We start from the raw sequence: 15884 nt of genomic DNA on the forward strand, positions 1-15884 counted from the left end.
TTATGTTTTCTGAAAACCCAGGGGTTATTCATATCAATCCATACTGCCATACTAATATTACAAATGCGAAAGTAACTCTGTCTGCCTGTTACTCAATCACGATTAAACTACTGAACCAATTTGCATGAAATTTGGTATGGAGATATTTTGATACCCGAGAAAGGACATAGGCTACTTTTTACCCCGGCAAAATGATGCTTATTAGGTAAATTAAGGTGGCGGACGAAGTCGCGGGTAAAAGCTAGTAAGACATAAAAAAGGATAAATAATCAGGCTAAATAATGTGTTCTTTGAACTAGCTTGATGATATAATCAATAACAATATTTACGACCGAACTCAGATTCAGTGAAAAGTATTTGTCAGCAAGTAGGGTTAAATAGGTTTTTCTTGTATTAAATAAATAATCTGTAGATTTTTAAATACATAAAAAATAAACAAATATATTTTGAATTTAGTTACTTAATCCATAAGACAGTTTATCCGTAAGTTGAACGTAAAATCCGTCATACCTGCACTTAGAATAAAAATCTAATTTGAAACATTAAGTAACACTAACATTTGCTCAATAATATATCGATATTACTACCTACTTCTCCATTTCATACCAGAACCTGTACGGATATAACTTTGAGTCTTATCTCAAATTATAAAACAAGGCTCGTTTTCTTCATAGGGCCATAAAATGATCTAAACCGGGTCAGTTGATCTAACGTGATGCATCATCGTTATAACCAAAATAGAAGATGTAATAAAATTATTACCTAAAGTTGTGCAATTTTTGTAATAACGTCGAAGGATATTTAGCGGGTACAACAATTTTGGCGGTATGACTACATAGATTTTTTTTTATCTTGTATTTAGTAGAATAAATTATAAATTGTTTCTCTCTTCGTTTATGTTCAGTCAGTCTTATAAAAAGAAAGAAAGTCTTGCCTTTTTGTGCAGGAAATGATGGCCCCAGAGAAACAAAATCGACATTTCGCAAATAGAAAATTTATGTGCTTTTCAAAAACGTCAACAGTGATATTGTAAGTTCATTCAATACAAGAAAAAAATGTATAAGTTACTTGCAATATGTCAAACAAATGCAACAACATCTTGACCTCCGATTTTACGATTACTTGCAAATCTATTGGAAATTTTTGTATGCTAATAGACAAATAGTTGACAAGCGTCGTATGCTAACGTTCACAGGTGTTCTGCATTAGCATTTGTACCGTGAGACGTATAGTCCAACAACTTTATACAGAGCCTTGTGAAGAACCTTCTTACCTGTAAAATGTCTATAAAATTCAGAAATAGGACGTATTCAGACCTGCAAGTTTATGTAGTTGACAGTGGTTTATTTGATGCATCTACTTCATTTTAGGAATATACTGCAATATTTGTCATAGTTTTGATAAATTGCTCATGACAGGGCTCTCTGCTAAGTGGTCGGTTTTAGAAACATAGTCTTTGCACATTACGTATTCGTGTTTCGTAACGGATACTGTTTGAAATTGTATGAAATGAGGGACTTTGTGAACTTTAGATATTGGTGAAATTGTTTCTGTTACTGAATAGTTGACAGTTGCAGCGTTGTTTGTATTGTTAATATGTGTGTCTTGTTCAGTAGTTTGCGAAGTAACTTTCAGAATAGTGGTATATTTTGGTGTCGTTTTGTTATTGATGAAATGGTTTTAGTTTGTTTTATGTTTGCTAATTCCTGGATTAGTATTAGCTACATAAGAGTGCTGCTATCTATATTTTGGACTTACAATAATTGATTAAAGTAGGTCGAATCCATGTCGGAATTACGTGATCTATATTTTGCCAGAAGTTTGATAAAACCGCCAAAATTATCATTCTTGATTAAATATAAAATCATCTAGTAAAGAAATGAGAGTCATCATTCCTTAACCTCCCATTCAAAAATATTTCAAGGAACGAAACATTTAGGCAACATTGAAAAAAATTCTATCTTTATTAACCCACTCTTTCAAAAACCTACAGTAACTCTATAATTCTGATAGTAAGCTTTTAGCTCATTACCTTCAAATTAATGCCGTGACTATAGAATTTGATTCAGTAGCCTACATTATCATACTAGTATCTTGCGCAATCGGTATCAGCACAATATTCACGTGTACCTACAAGTTTACTGTACAAATAACAGATACAAATGCAGCATTAAACTTCCTGTTTCTGTGATAAGATCTCGTGATAATTTAAGCTAGTTTAATTTGCCAAGTAAATTATTATCAAATTTCTTTGCTTTCTTGATTTTTTTTGGTAAGAAATTTACGGCGTTTAACTCGGATTGTAATAGCAGTCTCATCAACTCCGCCTATTATATTTTTCTTTTTATTTACCTTGAATATAACTACGTTAAGATCGACTTCAACATGCTGTAACTGGATTAGCTCTAACATCTCATGTTTTGAGGAACCAATGCAATTGAGACTTTCTTAAACAAAAGTCGCTAGGTGTAACAGAATTTTCCTATAAACATCTATTTTTATGTGCTCAGAGGTTTTTAAAAATCCTTTTCCATTAAGAACTAAATTCAAAAGTTTCCATTAATTACGAATACGAGATTCTTGACTTTCTGTTTGTTTTATAGTATCCTGTTAACTTAAAATTCCTTCGCTGAACACAACAGCTGTAGTCAAGCAGGAATAGATTAATAGTAAAACTTCCGTCTTTGCATTCCTTGCATTCTAATCACTGCGCTAGGTGGTTCCATTAGCCTACGTTTGAACACTACGATAAATAGTAGGTAGTTTAATGTAACAAGACATTTAATACATCCATACTTCTTTATTAATATTACTAATGGGTGGCTCGAATTCGTACGGGTACAGTACAATTTTATCCGTTTGATTCCATTTCCGTGGGAATTTTTTATCCCATACACACATATTATTCAATTTTTGATTAGTTGTTTACAAGTTAGTTCGTACATACACTTTGATGATACACTTTTATTTATATACATATGTAGATTATAAAAGCATCTGTCTCTCTTTTTAGTTACATTGTTAAACCAATTCTGATAAAACTTTGCATGGATGTAGATACTCCGGGTCAAACATAGGTTATATGTTCGATCCTTAAAGTGCAAACACGTAATTATTTGTTGTTTTAGAACAAGTGCTAAGTAGGCATTGTATATTCAGCAACCTACGTTACTTGTTCATGAAGAATTGCATCAAGATTTAAAGTGGTCATAAAAATGCAACAAGTTCCTTAGCATTAACATCGAGGTTTCAAATTCCTTCATTAGCGATTATATTTGACTCGACATCACAAAACAAACACGACACCAAAACCGAAGTAATAAAAATAAGATTCCCTACATCGTAAACCATTGCAGGATCTTTAATTGGCTCTTAACACTTAAAATATTTAGAAATACGGCCATATTGTGTTCGCATATGTTATTACAAGGCCAAGAAATCAACGGGACGCATTTCTTTTTACTTTTAAGTGGAATGTGGTATATTTATAGAATTTCAGTATAAATCTTTATATAGAATCGTTTCGAGACTTAAATTGTGTGCATGTTTTAGCTGCTTGGATTATGTTTTGTTTCTTTTTATGCTGGATTTAGTCGACATTAAGCTTAGCCGGTGCTGCTTATATTCTCGTTACTGGTCAGTCAACATATTTTCGTCAACGATATTTTGGCCCGATTTTAATTAAATTTCGGGATAGGTGTTAGATACGTTGTCACTATATCTAGCAGATAGGTTATCTAACATTAGTCATAAGCTGTAAAGCTGGCTCTTGTCGACATATTTTAACGCAAGAAAGTCCTTCTGGTAAGACGCCGGTAATTAAACCAGCCTCTTACCTTCAAATTGAACATTTGTCAACATAATTGCTCTTGCTTTCTTGATAATCTATATTAATCGTTGTAACTTTATCATCATCGATATTTCTTTCACCAATACATAAATTAGCGACTGATTGATACACTCGTTTAATTGCAGCATTCGCACCGTTGCATTCATTCCATAGATCTACGTATTTATAAATTCTCCGAATCGCGTCGACGGAATACCAAACAAGTCTTAAAAATATGATTATTATCTTCAAGATTAATACGTATTTAGTAATAAAAAGAGAATCAGAACATTCTTCATTCATTCAGAGTAAAAAAGATATTTTTCAGTCGGTTTGCATTCACAGAAGTATAAAACTGTCCAACCGTTTTTTTGCAAACTCGAATTTATTAAGCGATTTGGGTATAAGATAAATTATAACTGTTGTTTTCTTGTTTTGCTTGTTGTAAAGTATTCTTGACAGTGTTTGTGGTTTTTGTTGTGGTAAAACTACCTGCTTCACACCTTCGATATATGTATGCTTACGGACTTCTCATTAACATTCTGTCAAAGTTCTTTTTAATCTATTAATTTTATGTCTTTACCTTTACCTTCTATGTTACGTTTAGTTTATTCTTCTATAGTATCTCCATTCACAACGTTTATGAATTCAGTTCAGGTTATAGGTCGTTTCGCGTTTACCCCAATCATGTCTTTTCTGTCATTCTTGTTCCAGTCTTCCCGGTAAATGTCATCGACCTATCTCTCAAATACTAAGTAGTTATCTCAACGTTTATCTCTTCACTGCAAGACATAAGGACTCTCCTGTTTGCTAAATTAAATTTTATTAGTCTAATACATTGTTGAAGCAATGATACTATGTATCGACCCATCTCTACATACCTATACTTTAAATAGTCTTACTGAATGTTTTTTATAAAAGGTCTACCATATTTCTTTTTTCGTCTGCATCAATTTCCCGTTCAAACATCAGAACACCCGTATATTAAATTTCAATCATTTTATTATATTCGTAGAACTGGTATTTTGGTATGTGATTATGTAATTTTGCATCGTTAAACCGGTCAAGTGCGTGCCATCTCACCTTTGTGTGTATATTTATTTGTATGTTTTCTATTAAAATGTTAATATAATATCTGTTGGCAGTGGTTTCTCGGTTATCAGTCGTACCATCAATATAATGTTTGTCAATCGGCATTTTATAAAAGCGTAATGAATTCCATACACGCGCCACGAATTATGTTAAGCGAATAGTATTTGTGTTAAAAATATAAATATTATGTTTAACTTTTAACATCTTGTTACTTCTAAGTGTGACTGACACTGACCGACTTTTGCTGATAACACATTACTTGTAAAACATGCAGTAACCGAAGGAGTCATGATTGTTTAGTTCTATACAAATGATTTTTTTTTGCCAGACAAATATAAGTGATATTGATGAAGTAGTGTATCAGAATGAGGTGTTTATTCTTATACATATGAAATTAACTTACAATATAAATGTTCCGATCATAATATTCTTCGAAGTGAACTTTATACCTATCCCACGTTTGTTCTAAGAAGTGTTAGGTAATAAATAAACGTTAGATCCGGCGCCTAATAGTGAGACCGTTGCATAAATTATATCTCTATACCTGTAGATTATTTTAGTATTTGGTGGGCTTTGATTTATTTACTTTTGCAACCTGCTAAATGTCGAGACCTTGGGGGGAAGGCTGTTTCTGCGAACGAATTTTATTTTTTAGGACTACTTAAATACTACTATGCATATCTTTATGAATTTTTTACAGTGCGTTTTTCTTCTTAAGAAGGCAGCAGACCGTTTGTTTTGTATAAGGTGGATAAAGTATCACTCATAGGTTGTACACAAAATAATACACGAACTTAAACTTTAATTCAGTGCTTCGTGGTCTTACTATAGACTGCTTGTTATACCATATTTATAATATTAGTATAGATACTGGCCTGCTGGATTCAGCAATAGAAATTAAGATTATTTTTATCAACATGTGTAGAATTTTGCATAAAAATGAACTATTTATAATAGTTCAAAAGATATCATTCTATCACCTGTTTCAATTTTCAAAAGATTTTTATATAAATGTTTTGATCGATGTTATTTTGGGTTTTTTCAACGTTTAAAACTAGTTTAGCAAATTAAGTGGCGTCGTTTGTAAGATTGCTGTTGTCGTTTTTATCAAATATCATATGTTTTATGGCTGTTATGAAGACTGTTATTTGGTTTTTTGAATGATTAGGTATTTACTTTATTTATTAGAATGTGTAAAAGTTTATCAACTTACACATGTGTTTTATTTGGACGATTAACGTAATTTCTTGGCCATGTTAAATTCTGGAACTAGTGACATAGGTATATATGGAAATTGTTTATTTCTCTAACTTATGTTTATATTTCGAGATTTTTTTCCGTAAATGATTTTTGTCATCCAATAATAGTGTAGTTTCTGTAGTTATCAGACACCAGTTACAGTGTCAAAGGCAAAAAGTAAAAGACTTAAGACTTTTGAGATATTTATCAACTTAGACATTTCGTAGACGCACTCTCACATCTAAACACAAAATGAATGAAATAAACTAGATTTACAGACTTTTAAATTATTCTTTTGTTATAAGCACACTACAGTAAAGAAAAGCATTCCTCACGACCTAACCCTTCTCTCATTCTGGAAGAAAACACGAGTATAGGGGTTTCTTTTTAGTGTAGTGCATTACTGCCACACTGCTGGGCATGGATCTCATCCCCAACTAGGGAGAGTTTAGGCTTTGAGTCAAATATTTTTACGCCTTAAATCGCCCTGAGCCAGGACGGGTTAATGAGTAAAAATACTATATTTTTAAGTATGAAATAGCCAGGACTTCTACGTATGGTGTAGGTTTTTGCCAAGTGTCATCACAGCTGATAAAATGATAGTGTTAATGAGTGTTATCTCGTGACGTGATTATGCAACGTTTGCTACACTGTACAAGTGTACAAGAATAGCGTCACCTTGATCTTGCGTCGTTTGACTTTTATAATGATGTTATGTTCTATAATACATACGTTATACTTGCATAATATTTTTTATGAGATTTTAGATAGTTGTTTAAGAATATTAGTATGGATTACTTTGCATTTTTCTTGCGTTTTCCGGGTTCAAATTTTTTATTATAAAAGATTTTTCTTTCTGTTGACATTTTAATTCTAGTCTGTTCTCTATTTGTGCAAAATATCGTTAAGTTTGGAAAAGTTTTTAGTAATACTATTCAGTTCTAGGTTATATTATTTTCTCATTTAGACGTTCTGATTCTCTACGACGATTCGGTGGTGTAGTTCAAGGTATAAATATCAGACAATCACTCATTAATAACATACGAGTACCCTTAATTTGTTTTTAAATTATGTTATTGACTTATTATTAGAAAACCAATCAATACATTTATATTTACAACCATACCTCGTAAGGAAATTCACACTGTAGATATCTACAGTGTGAATTTCCTCACAACATTTTAATTTTTAACGACAGTTCCGTAATATGTCAAGATGTCAAATGTCAATAGCTGTTTAGCTATTTGCCGTTGTAACCAACACTTGTAATCAAATTAAAACTACTCAAGTTTTTATAGCTAATTATAAATATATAATCGAAATAGCCGTTAAGTTAACGTTTATTAAACATTTGTCATTTTTGATACAACCACAATTTTGTTGCAGGTACTCTTAGATTATAATTAAAGACTTTTGAATTGAAAATATACTCTATTCTATAAAATATATGGTTGAATATTGTTTATTAAAATTGATGCTAAAATTCAGGTTAAACACATGCACGTATGAATTTGTATGAGTTATTAAGTTTTAACGTTCTAAAGTAATTAAATAGTTAAGTATTAGGAAGTAGGTGAGAGTATATTTAGTAGTCATTTGTTTTATAAGTTGTGCTATAAATTATAATGAGATTATAGTGATCTGTCATAGAAATGGGCGCTGTATATTTTTTACCATCGGTAGTGTAAGGTTGTTTTCGACTGATGATTGATCTTAGGAATAATTTTCGATCGTCATTTTTTTATTGGCTTAGAAAATCACCGTTGACAGTATTTTGTTGATTTTCTTCTATAAAAGTTTAATTAACTTAGTTTTCTATTGAGTACAAATCATTTTATGATGTTGCACTTGAGCTTTTTACTTCAAATTTGCTAATGATCCAATGCCTAATCACGGCCAGTGTATCGAAACGACTGTCTAAGGTAATACTTATTAATGTTTTTGATAGACGAAAACCTACTAATATCATACATGTGAGTTTGTAGATTTTTTTTTACACATTAATGCTAAAATGTGTACATGGATTTCCATGACATTTAGCATACAGATAGTTTGTATAACCTGATTAACATGAAGAATCCGTTTATCCTGGGAAATCTTTCCATACGGGCGAAGTTGCGGGCGTAAGCTAACATAATTTTCCTATTCCTCTACCTTCTTCATACAACTAGTACATTTGTCAACCAATACCGTTACGTAACCATTGCGTAGTGTTTTACATTGAAGCTAGGTTTATCAGCTGATCGGTCGAGGGGTAAGTAGACAGTCACGATGTATCGACAGATTGACTAACTAGGGCCCTCGTGATACATTGTTGCGAGAGAATCTACTATAAAGCTAATTGTACATGCTAAGGACCTGGGGCTCCCAACCTTTTCTTAGTCCGGGACCACTTTTATATTATTCTTGTTAGCAGGGACCACTGTTGTATTATTCTTGTTAGCTGGGACCACTATGTTAGTATATAAAACATAAAGTGTAATAATCATCCAAAAAATTTTGAATTTAAAGTCATTCGCGGACCACATTTTTACTTTCGCGGACCACCGGTTGTGAACCACTCTTCTATACGGATATATCGGCGGACAAATCCGTTGTCCGTAGGGAGTATTTGTTTAGATACTTTCCTATAGGAGCCTGCTTATGTATGTCTTTAAAAGTTTTTCATAGACTTTTCGGCCTACGGGTGCGAATCTTTGGGTCGATGTGTTTATAAGAGTTTTTAAATTTGAAACTACTATAATAACCGAATAATAAAATATGCCTATAGTATTTAAAATGAATGTTTAAACAGATAATAGTTATTATATTCAGTAGTTGATCTACGCCCCTCCACTCGCGTTCATTTTAGGTCTATCCAATCCATATTAAAATACTTTGTAATCGTTTCAGCGATTTTCACGTAAAAGCGTAGCAGTTAGACTTCTGCATTTATAGGGTTAAGTAAGTAGTATGATTGTCTTAACTATTTATATTTGACTTATATTTAAACGGTAAAACTGAGTTACTGCCACTAACGTTCCAAAGTGACCAGGTTCAATACTGGTTGGTAATAAAACCATATAAAGTTATATGTCATACTTAAATTAGCATACATGTATCATAAACCCGTGACTTATTAATATCGTTAGTAATTAATGTGAAATATTTCAAACATAAAATATAATTACCGTGACTTAAATTATAAAGACACGAGATATTAGAACGTTATTTAAGTTTAATGCAAAATGACAAAATATCATAGATTAGGAGATAACATTCTCGGGTTTGATGTTCGGGTCGGGCAAAGTGCTTTAAGATTTTAACAATTTCTGCTAGACTGCTCTTTAGTATATGTATATGAAGCTCTGTAAGCGTCTGAGGTTTCAGCCCCTGAAAATTACATTTTTTATTTCTTACTAGCGGACTGGCCCGACTTCGTCCGTGAATAGTACAATTTTATTCCGTTGTTTAGTACATTTTTTTTACCTGTTCAAAAGTTATACGAGTACATACATTTCGGGAATTCGTTTTTATTTATTAAGCTTATCTTTGGTGACGAAAAAAAAATGATCTAGAAGACGACCAAATGGTCATAACCAACAATATTAGGGGCAAAAAAATGTATGTATTTCATATACTTCTGCCTCCACCACCACAGGCGTGATGTTATAATAAAATACAGATATATAAAACATAAACTAATGAGCCTAAAGAGGTTACTAACGGTAATAAGATTAGTAATTAATTAACATGTTAATTAATATATTTCAGAGTTAAAAAGTTCTCATCAAAACTTGTAGTTTATCAGTAATCATATTTAACGATTAGGAAGTGTAATGGGGTTACGAAAAACTTGTCAGTTTTATCTTTAACTGGACTATGATATAAAGTTGTGATATTCTAGTTTGTAAACACACAAATTTTATCAAACTGACGGCTTTTTAATAGTTTTGTCGCTACGTCGAAGAGACTTTTCTTCAGATACTTACAGTCGGGAACATAACTAGAGCCTCAGCATTCACGATGGGTCCAGAGTTTTAATTAAGAATTCTGTGTATTTCCGAAATAAGGTAGCCATAGTAGTATTAAAGTAGTAGTGGTTTATAAACCCCGAAGATCTACTATCTTCGACATACTGATATCCCAATATTTAGAAGATGACATATTTCCTGAGGATTTCTGTTTTCATAGGAACATTTCGTACCAGTAACAGCAATACAGAAGTAAAACATGTTTTTATTATATCCCCTACCAAGTACTAATGACGCCAAAAGGCTGGTACAGAATTGTTCTCTTCACCTCTTCGAAAAAGCTTATCCATTAATGAACTTAATGAACAATCCTATACAATCAGTGTAACAGTTTTTGCATAATATATGATGGAAAAGACACACAAATATCTAACATACGCAGAACTGATAAAAAACGAAAGTGGACTTCGTTCCCACGGTGAGGTGGAGCCACTTGAACAAATATTGATTTTAGATAGTGAATTACCTTTACTTTTATTTTCCCTGAAGATTATCAAGTGACGTGTTCCGCCTTCAATGATTAAGAGTTTTTTGGTTAGCCTTTTCTTGCTAATTTCAATTAGTTTGCAGTTTTTTTGTGTGGGTTGAAATATTGTGACTGTTAACGGAAAATAGTTTATCAATAAATAAAATGCCTTGTTTAAGACCAACTGTCCGTATGACACAGCCTAGGAATAGGATTTTAAAGCCTTTGTTGGGTAAAGGCCTCCCACAAATTCCTCCACCGGTCTCGATCCCCGGTAATTTTGTGCCAAAACGAAAGGTTAATGCTTTCATTTTTGATTAAAGAACCGAGGTAGACCCGTATTTACAACTTTTAGTTCGGGGTAAACGAAACTAAAATTTTAAATGAATTCCCTGTTTTCTAGAAAGTTCCTTCAAAACAAAGCAAAAAGCGAACAATACGATACAAGAATACAAACAATACGACTACCCACATCATTTTTAAATGACATTAAAACAAGTTTTGCCTAGTGGGTGGCTTTAGTCACTCGGAGCTTGCAATAATATTTATCAACAATCGAAAAGTCCCGCTAACACAATACGTGCTTTGGGACTTTTACTTTCTATGAAATTATAAACAAACTAGCTTGATGTATTTTTTAAATATACATATATCTCTATAATAGCCTTCCCCGGGATTACTCATACACAACAATTTACATAAGTCTTCGAATATAGTAAAGTATGGATTTTGCGTTCTAATAAACGCTACGCTACGCTATTTGAATAATGCGTCACCGTTCGGAAAGCGCGTAAAATGTCGGTTGCGGTTGTTTTCTACCTAGATAACAGTTGTTAAACCACCCCAAGGGATTTCGAGCGGCTTGAAAAACTTTGACACTAGGCTGACCACTAACCACACGATAACAATCCCGCAAATTACTTCATGGCCCTTTCGATTATGTAGAAAAGGCAGCTAGTTTGATTCCCATAAATAGATATTCCTAATACTGTCCTGGGTGTGTTAAATATGTTTATAAAATCTTTAATAATTCAAGATTTTAATTCAAAACTCAGTCGACTCATCAGTTTAGTAATCATCATATTAACTCTTCAACCCGGGAACTAAACCCAGTACCTTATAAGTTCACACAACACTTTCTAAGAAAACTAGCTGACCCGCGCAACTTTGCTTGCGTCACTTAAGAGAGAATAGGTCATAATTTTCCTCGTTTTAAACATTTTTTACTGGTACTCTGCTCCTTCTGGTTGTAGTGTGACGATATTATTAGATAGCCTTCCTTAATAAATAGGCTATTCAACAGTAAAATAATTTTTCAAATCGGACCAGTAGTTCCTGAGGTTAGCGCGTTCAAACAAACAAACTCTTCAGCTTTATAATATTCGTATAGATAGGAACGACTTGATTGCATAGAAGTTTACACCTTCGTTACGTCATCACGCGTAGGCCGGAGACAAAATGTTTATACGAGAATCGTTTTATTGATGCAACATATTATGTTTCTGCTTTTACGATACAATGAAAGATGAGAATTGAATTAAAAGAGTTTTTTTTTTTCTGTATAGCTTTTAACTCAAAACAAGAGATTTGACAGCCTCTGTTGTGCGGTCGGATGTGTACCTGACTGCTGGCCATATGGTATCGGGTTCGATTCCCAGGTAGTACAAAGTGATATTGGTCTTTTTCTTATTTGTATTAGATTATTCACAATAGTAGTCTGGAGGCGTGCCCGGTATATTAGGGTCACTCCTTATTACATGGAACTAACATTGCTAATTGCGAAACGATGGGTATAACAGCCGTGATATTATTATGTTTGTATGTACCTATATAACAAGAGATTTTTAGTAAACATTTAGCATCGTTTTTTAGGTCGATAATTGTTGAGTGAGGTAAGCAACCTTTAATGTGGCTAGTCCATAGATGGGTGACCTCTCTGTACTTTAAGAGTATGTAAAAGTAAGCCTAGTTGTTAATTATGCCAGTTATATGTTAAATCAAAGGGTTGCGCCGAAAAACTTCAGTTAACTTAAGACTGAACCGAGCCATGTTTTACAAAGTAAATCTGGGTAAATACCAAAAAGGTTCAATAAAAAGGTTGTAGGTATAAATTAAAAACCCATTAAAAACCACTTGGACGTTAAAAGAGCCAACGGCAGCTTTGTGTCGAAAAAGGAATAATCTGCCCACTTTTGGTTCACCATTAAGGACATTTTTATACAAAATTTTAAAACTTGAACAAAACAAAAAATATTTCAATACACAAAGGATTTTAATGCTAACTTTGACTTTGAGGTTAAAAGTAATCAGGCTTTCAGTTAATTTTAGAGAAGAGTGTAAAGCTCTTTATAATATTAATAAATTTAACCCATTACTGTCCCACTGCTGGGCAAGGGTCTCCCGTAATGAGGGTAGGGTTAGGCCTCGAGTCCACCACTGGCCAATTGCGGGTTGGGCTTATATTAATATTAGTATTAGCATTTATATTAGTATTTATAACTAATTTCTCAATAGAGTCTTCAAAACATTAAATTCCCTTCACTACACTTTCGTAACATTTAACAGCTGTTTCAATACTAAGTGACTAATTTCATAAAACTACATATTATTTATTATACTGGCCTCGATATTATCGTTGTTTAATCGTGTATATAAATCCTTTACTTTCTCGTTTATCTGGGGGCACGGAAGTGCCCCCGCAAGTCGAGCAAAAAAAAGCGGCACGGCCGTAACATCCTTTTCTCGAAGCAATTCGGGCTATTTTTGACACCCCTATAATTTCGTTGTGGATAAAACAAGAAGCCTGGATTTTCAGCAGCTAATCAGTCATTGTACAAACACGGTATATTTAAAATTTCAGTCAATTTGAACCAGTAGTTTAAGAATTACAACTTGTTAAAATTTTGAATTTTGTCACTCACTGATTCACTGACTCACTGACTCACTGACTCACCGATCATCAAAAGTCTAAGGTACTTCTAGCAGACTTAGAAGCTTAAAATTTAGAATACAAATAGCGTTTAGTGTCTTAATCATGGGAAAAATTAAATATTTTCTAATTTCGGTCCAGTTTTCAAAATACACCAACTGCAACAATAACTTTGTAATCCCATATAAATGTATAAGATTACAAGGTTACATTTGCAGTTAATGAATTAAATTATTATTTCTGTAGAAAATAAAATAAATAGGTGTAAATAGGTACCTACTATATGAGGCATAACGGGAGGGGGTATAGGGTGGGTAAGGGTGTTTAGCCCATGAAACTGAACAACATTCCCATAGGAAAATATGTTGAATTATGAAAAAAAAAACGTCTTTCCATACGAATTGGACTTATGTTCGCTCTACAAAAAGAAGTGAGATGCCATCAAAAACATTCTGTAAAGACCTCAAGTCTCGCCGTAAAAAGTTGTGAGATCTATATAATACCAAGTCGATTAATCTATTTAGTCTCTACTTAAAGGACCTTCCGTCTTAAGTTATTACGTATGTCATTATCATGCCAATTTAAAAAAAATACCTTTAAAACAAATAGATCGACTTGGTCATCGCAAGAAAACACAAATTCGCCATTAACATTTCAGGAGCATTAACTTCTTGTCGTGCTGTGTAGTGTGATACATACTAATAATCAAATCATGCGATGGCCAGGTCGGTCTATTTGTTTTAAAGGTATTTTTTTTAAATTGGCATGATAATGACATACGTAATAACTTAAGACGGAAGGTCCTTTAAGTAGAGACTAAATAGATTAATCGACTTGGTATTATATAGATCTCACAACTTTTTACGGCGAGACTTGAGGTCTTTACAGAATGTTTTTGATGGCATTAAGATTTTAATACACTACCTACGGTATGAGAAAACAAGAGGCTATACCATCTCCAGTGGCAAAGATTTGTTGGTGAACTACCAACTAGTTGATTGAGCAAATTATATCGACGGTGGAAATCTAAATTGACGTAAGGGACAAAACCCTACTTTTCAGGAGAAGCAAAAAACGTTTTCGCCACTTAAACCTTTGTAACTTTTTCAATTTTTAACATATAAGGACGCAGTAAAGAGTGTTCGATTTGGTTTTCTAAACCCTATTTCGTAGTAGCTTTTAGCTAGCTTGCTTAATTACGAAGTTGAAGTATCTTACGTCCATGAAAATACTGACAAGCGCTCTTTACAACGTTTTACCATAATTCAAGTTTTAATAAATATCTGTGTTTCAGCCGTAAGGGACGCGTTCTTTACAGTAACATAGTAAAATTTATCGTAACTACATGGAAAAGTGACTAAAAATCACTCTAATTGCTAAAATTTATTGTTTATTTACAGAATTTACATTAGGAGAGCTAATTTATGGAAATATAAAATATTTTTATATAATTTAACGTATTTTAGGGTTAGGTACGTTGCAACAGAATAAAAGTCTTAAATTATTATGAAAATCAACAGTCTTTATTTATTTACCTGCGAAAAGTAAAAAAGTGCACTTACGAACATATAATTAATGAAATGTTGCCCGTTACATCACTTTTGAGGATTTATTAAAAATAACTGTCACTTACGCGGTTTTGCTAAAATCTTTAAATGTAAATAAAAATGATAGAATTTTTTTTAATATATCAGTGGATAGAGAAAAAAAAACTGCATCGAACTACATTAAAAACGGATTTTCGCAAAATGTCCCTTACGCCAATTTAGATTTCCACCGTCGATATGTTAAAACGGGTTATATTCACATCATTTAGGTTACTTCTTTGTTAGGCTAAGGGTTACTTAATTTAACAATCACTAGGCTTTATGGCCCTTTACAGACAAAAAACAGCTGTTCTGAGAACAGTTCGAAAATTGTTTATAACAATTCAATAATACTAACATTGTGTGCGACTTTAAACCGTAAAGATAGTGTGTACAGATCTTTATATGTCCGAAATAATACTGTTGAGAGGTGTCTGCCACACCCACGAGCGTGTGTTTATGATAATGTTGCAGTTGTTTAGACTAGTAGGTACCATTGCTAAGTCGTGTTGTTAAGTAATATTTGATATTTATTGAGTTTTAGTTAAGGGACACATTTGAGAAGCGTTCTCTGTTCTGTGTGTTATTGTTTCACATACATTTTAAGGTATTTAATATGTTAACTAATTGTAGATCGTCTAGAAATTATTCTGGTTTAGATGCCCATGGGATAGTCCATTAAGAACTAAAGCTTGTCCCGCGAATTCGCCTAACCGTGAATAAGAGTATA

At 32.8% G+C, this 15884-nt stretch overlaps 1 protein-coding gene across 2 annotated transcripts in view; it reads left to right on the top strand.

The window, feature by feature from the left end:
* The window catches only part of Mhcl (Myosin heavy chain-like), a 285346-nt gene that overhangs the window by 82003 nt on the left and 187459 nt on the right, over window positions 1-15884 (top strand). The gene's annotated exons all lie outside the window — the stretch shown is intronic.

The sequence above is a fragment of the Anticarsia gemmatalis genome, chromosome 20, assembly GCF_050436995.1.
Source record: "Anticarsia gemmatalis isolate Benzon Research Colony breed Stoneville strain chromosome 20, ilAntGemm2 primary, whole genome shotgun sequence".
In the NCBI taxonomy this organism is placed as follows: Eukaryota; Metazoa; Arthropoda; class Insecta; order Lepidoptera; family Erebidae; genus Anticarsia; species Anticarsia gemmatalis.